The sequence below is a fragment of the Glossina fuscipes genome, unplaced genomic scaffold (assembly GCF_014805625.2).
Source record: "Glossina fuscipes isolate IAEA_lab_2018 unplaced genomic scaffold, Yale_Gfus_2 1, whole genome shotgun sequence".
Taxonomy (NCBI): Eukaryota; Metazoa; Arthropoda; class Insecta; order Diptera; family Glossinidae; genus Glossina; species Glossina fuscipes.
The window spans coordinates 35459093-35465092 of NW_023998415.1; positions in this window are offsets into that span (position 1 = coordinate 35459093).

The following is a 6000-nucleotide window of genomic DNA, read 5'->3' on the forward strand; positions in this document are numbered from 1 at the left end:
AATATATAATATTGTTATGAAATTCGCTTTTTACAAGATACAGTCCGTATCACTAGATCGTAGATATTTTGATCAAGAGAAATACACTTCAAAGTTCTTTTATTTTACTACTTTGTCTCTCACAACAGTAGGAATATTTATTTACAATTTATTTTGGCCGTACTCTCAATTTCTACGTTCTTGCCAGACTAACTCTACTTTTCACAAATATGCGATTTATATACAATTTTACAAGAATGTTACTATATCTAAATTTATGACTTGACATTTAATTCGTTAACCTGCTTTTGTTGGTAACCGTTTTCATCGGCATGCAGCTGCATGAGGCGCCTGCGAATGTGCACTCTGCTTTTACCTGTCTGTTTTTCCGCTAATCGCTTTCATCGATCTGCAGCTGCATGACGCCTAGCGAATGTAAATTTGGTTGTAGAAAATGACTAGATTTGGGATTTCCGTAACAATATAAACTATATATAACATGCTAGTATGTAATGCTATTTTAAAGCATATTTGAATTTTTGTCCAGAATATCAAGTTGAAAAAGAAATTTTTTGCTTCGCATTAATATGAAAAAATTGCAAAACATCAGATTATTGATTCGTTTATATTAATACCCGCATCCCGGGTAACGTCACAAGTGCGTCACAAAGTCACAAGAACATTGGTTCGCATAACCAACCCAAACTCTTCTACAATAAAGTTGATATTGAAATGTTTTATTATGACTATGAGTGAAAAAAAAAAAAAAAAAAAAAACTATTACAAGAAAACAAGTTATTCTCACTTATAACTCGTTATCAGTAACAGCGCCAGAATGTATCAAGACTGGAAATCTCTATGGTTTAGCAATATTAAGTAATAATTTTTCGATATACATTTTACACCTCCGGCGAATAATTTACGATTTCTTTTTTAGTTTTAAAATATTTTCAATGTGAAATTTGATTAATATTAAAAAGATAAGATTTTATATGATCAGTTATGATTGCGTTCTTGGGCAGAGGTATAATATAATGTTTTCCTCATATACTTATAACTAACTCTACATGTGATCAATATTTCCGAAATAGACTTTGTATACAAAATATTTTTTTTTTTTTTGTTTGTTTAGAGATGGATTGGACCAGTTAAGTTAATGTTAGATCCATAATCCAGAAACGAAGTTGAGAGCGATTGATGAAAAGATTTAAGCATAGGTAGACTGATGTGGCAGAGTGTTCGCAATGAGAGGCTCTGTTCCGCTGTCAATCCATAAATCACCGTCCTTGTTACTGTACTGTCAAGATCCGGCTAATAATGCCGATAAAAGAAAAAGTGTAGGCGATTCGTGATTGTAATAGAAATACTAAATGTAAAATTAGAATGAAAACTCAGCTGATTTGATAAAGGCAGTCAGTTGCTTCAAATGCCTAAAGTTACCAGCACGAAAAATTTCATATAAATTGTTATACAGGTTAAATATACTGAAAGATTGTCTAAAGATGTCAAACCTCCTGCACTCAAAAATAAGGTGCTCGGCAGACTCAGTAATATTGCAATCCTCACAGATGTCAGAGGAGGAGACTTTGATCATTTTAAAATAGACCTTGTCGTAGGTGTGATTACTCATAAGACGGTGAAGAACTTTAAATTCCCATGTTGTGAATTTTCGTTTAGGTAGAAGCGTGGGTGTCAAAAAAGGGTAAATTTTGTAGAACAGCCGGTCACTTTTTTCTTCAGCTAAAACATGATACTCATCTTTCCATTCTTTATTGATGAGTTTTTTGACTAGCAGAAAAACTTCGCTGGGGGGGTAGTTTATGGACAAAACTGTACCATCGAACCTAGCTTGACGAGCATGGAAGTCAGCTTTTTCATTGATACTAAAACCGCAGTGACCTGGGATCCAAATGATGTGGCATTTTTCAATACTTGGGTCTTTTAAAAGGTTGTAGATATCGAAGACATACTTATTGAATGGGTCTTTGTTCTTGATTAAAATTTGAGCAGATTTGCTGTCAGAGAAAACGACAAATTTCTTCAGCTTAATTTCAGATGCATGGATGATTGCTTGTCTGATGGCCACAAGTTCAATGAAAGTGGATGATAGTTCTTGTAGAACTTTGAATTTTCCTATAAGTAAGTTTGGGTATTCAATAATTGAAAAACTAGAGATGTCCGAATTGATAGATCCATCCGTTGCGTATATTTTGAAGTTATTTTCGACGAAGTGGTTAAGTTTTTGCAGACAAGCGGTTCGAAGACAAGACCCTGATCGATTTTTTTTTGAGTTGGTGATCGAATTAAGTAAGTTTAATTCAACTACGCATTTATCATGAATAATATTATTCCAGGAGGGTATTGACTTAGCTTTATTGAAGATGTTACTGAATTTTTTGAAGCAGTTAGAGTAACTACTGATGACATGATTGTGTCTGGAAGCGACCTCGTCAAAGAAGGCAGGTTTGAAGATTTTTACCTTGAGAAGTTCTTTTGCAGTTACAAGATAAATTCTCTTAGCAACGGGGAGTTCATAAGAGATGGAACGTAAAATTGATGTTGGTGTTGAGGGGGACAAACCGGTACAACGTCTTAGGATTGAGTGTTGAAAGGTTTGTATTTTTTTTAATGTATACGCAGGAGCGTTACACGATGTAGAGTAGGGATATTCAATTTTGGATCTAACAATAGATTTGTAAATGTTTAATGCTTTCCTAGGTGGGAGTCCGGTGTGAATGTTGGTCAGAAGTTTGATGACATTTGAGCCTGTGTTGCAATTTTCGAGGCTATCCTTGTAATGCTCGTGCGTGGTTAAACTTGAGTTGATTATTCTGCCCAAAAATTTAAAAGAGGAAGACGGACTGATTTTTATACCATTGATTGTAATGTAAAAAATTTTTTTTGGGACCCTTAGCAAAGCGAATGACTTTTGATTTTTCCGGGTTGAAAGTTAGATTTAAGTCTGCACAAAATTTGTGAAAAAGATTGGCTTTAGTGTCGAGGTTACGGACTGCTTCCACGAATGATTTTCCAGCAGAGATGATGAGGAAATCGTCAGCATATTAAAATAAATGGGTAGAATTGTTCTGTAATTGATGTAAACCGGCTGTGTATAAATTGAAGAGAACTGGGCTGAGACAGCTACCTTGAGGTAAGCCTCCACAAACTTCGACTGTATATGAATCTAATACGAGAGTTCTCGAGGAAAGAAAGTTGAGAACCCAATGCCTACTTTGTGTCGGGATTTTAAAATCAGATAAAATTTGGTCCAGTTTCGCTAAGTTTACACAGTCGTAAGCTTTATTAATGTCTAAGCAAAGCATGACTACCTGGTTTCCATTTGCTTTTTCATTTGCAATTGTGAAAAGGACTTCATTAAGGCACATACCGGTGGAGATACTTTTTTGGTAAGCAAAGGACATTGACGGGAGAAGGTGTAAGTGATTCAGGAAATTTGTTAGTCTTTCTTTAATCATTTGGTTGGTAATTTTTAGAAGAACAGGCAAGAGGGATATGGGTCTGAAGTTAGTGAATATATCAAGATCTTTTCCGGGTTTAGGAATGGGCACTATTTTTATTGTACGCCAAACAGTGGGAAACGAGTTGGTCATCCAGCGCTCATTTATAGCAGATAGCAGGGTTAGAAGGCTTGGCATGGGAAGGACCTTTATCATTTCATATTTGATTCCGTCATGGCCTGCTGCTGTGGACTTCTTTTTCGACTTAAGGACGTGCGTGAGTTCATCAAGGGAGAATGGAGAGATGTTTTCCATCCGAGAGTTAAGTAAGGAGGTTTGGAGACCACATGTCGGGGAAACTTGAGCTTTCAGCCATTCAAGGTAGGATTTGTTGTTGAGATCATCCCAAATGGGGTGTTCGTATTTCTTTTTTGTGGTGCGATGACCATTTAAAAATTTCCAGAATGGCTTTGTATTGCTATTTGAGCATAGCTCTTCGATAACAAGAGTTCGGTGGCATCTTTTGGCTTTTCTAATCGATTTCTTCCATTCTTTTTGTGATAACTTGAAATCTTCAAAATTAGAAATATTGAGGTATTTGGAAAATTTTTGTTTAGCAGCCTGTAATCTACGGAATTGTGAAGTGAGCAGCTCGTTCCACCAAGGTTTTGGTGAGTAGGAATTCGAGATTTGGATGTCGGATTTGGCGTTAATTATTTCTTGTTGAAACTAGCACTAGATAGACTCGACCTGTGGCTCAAGACATACGTGAATAAGATTATTTAGGAGTTTTTTCCTCGAGATAAAGTCATTTATCTTGTACGAGGTAATAGAGGCGGCATTAAAGATTATAGGAAGGTGGTGGCTGTTTCCAAGGAAAATTTCTTTTTTAACCTCCCGTTTGAATGTGAGATGGGTTGCTTTAGTGAAAGTAAGATCCAACACGCTACCACAATTGTTGGTCGTAGACTGAAAATAGGTTGGTGAATTATCATTCAGACAATAGAAGTTACTAGCTTTAATGATTTCTTGCAAGGCTTTGCCTTTGTTGTTTGACCCGGAGTCACCAAAGCAAGGGTGTCTTGCATTGAAATCTCCTGTAATTATGACATTGTGGAAACTATTGAGCATATCACAGAGACGATTAAAGTCATCCCGGAAAGATTGAATGGGGATGTTGCGCTTGAAATAGCAAACAGCAATGACGATATTAGGTTTTAGACAAGAGGTTTTGATAATGACAATGTCAGCAGTCGATTTAAATGGGGTTTGTTTGAAGGATATGCCTTTTCTGGCAAGGATGGCAACACCTCCATAGCCGTCGCTTCTACATTTATAAGCGGAGTTGTAATTTGAGATTTTGAGTTCGGAAATTTTTTCATCGGACAGAAAGATTTCACTCAAGATGGCGAAATCAGTTCGGTTGGAATTTATGAAAAAATCAAAAGAATGGGCATTACGCCTGAAGCTTTGTATGTTATACTGTAGGAAGGACGTCATGAGAAATGTTAGAACATGATAGGGCCGACCCAGATGTACCTTGTTTTAAAAGATCAAATTTTGATTTAAGGGAACTTATTTCTGTTTGGATGGTTTTAAGCATATCTTCTTAAGAAAAGATGGAGAGAATCTTGAAAATCTTTTCCAGAATTATCTCCATTTCAGTGGATTTATGGTAATTGATGAAAGTATGCTTTTCAGGAGGTGAGGTAGGTTTTTTTGGCTCCTGCGACTTGTTACTGTAAGTCGAGGGCGTCTTGAGAGACATTCTATGCAAGGATTTGGGAATACTTGTTTTATTTTTTAAAACTGCATTGAAGTTTTTGTTAATTAAAATATTATTTGTATCAATAGTAGGGTCTCTGATATTGTTAGGAGCATTGCTGTCCTTCATTGCTGGGAAGTTTACGTCATAGTTTTCGAGTAAATTGTATGGGTTGTTAGAGAATTTCTCTTTGTATTCTCTAAAAGATAAGTTCGGGATGGTTAAAATTTTTTTTAAATTTTCCTCTTTCTATCTTTTTGGACACTCTCGAAATGTTACGTTGTGGTCCAGAGACCCGCAACCTAGACATTTGATTGAAAGGCATGAGTCCGTAGGACAGGCCGGTGACTTGCCACAGTTCAGGCATCTGCTTTCCTTACTTTTGCAGAATTTGGCGATGTGACCAAATCGGCCGCAATTATAGCAGAGGCTGACGGAAGGAATGAAGTCAACTGGAATATTGCAATAGTTGAATTTTATACTCTTGGGAATTAGTTTACCCTCGAAACCAATCTTTAGGCTGTTTGTTGGGATGGACATCTCTCTGTCCGCAGGGTCTCTTCTGAGGATTCTTGTAACAGAAATGATTTCAATATCAGAGGTAGCTGAGTTGAGAAAGTCCTCTTCCTTAATTGAAGGTGGAATGTTTTTTACGATCCCAAATTTTTCTGTGAAAATTCTAGGGATGTAGGCCTTACAAGACTTTGGACCAAAATCATTGTTTATTATAAAGTTGTTGGCATCAACCGCAGTGGCAAAACCAAGTTTGGCTTTGCCATTGCTGATGGTTTTGATATT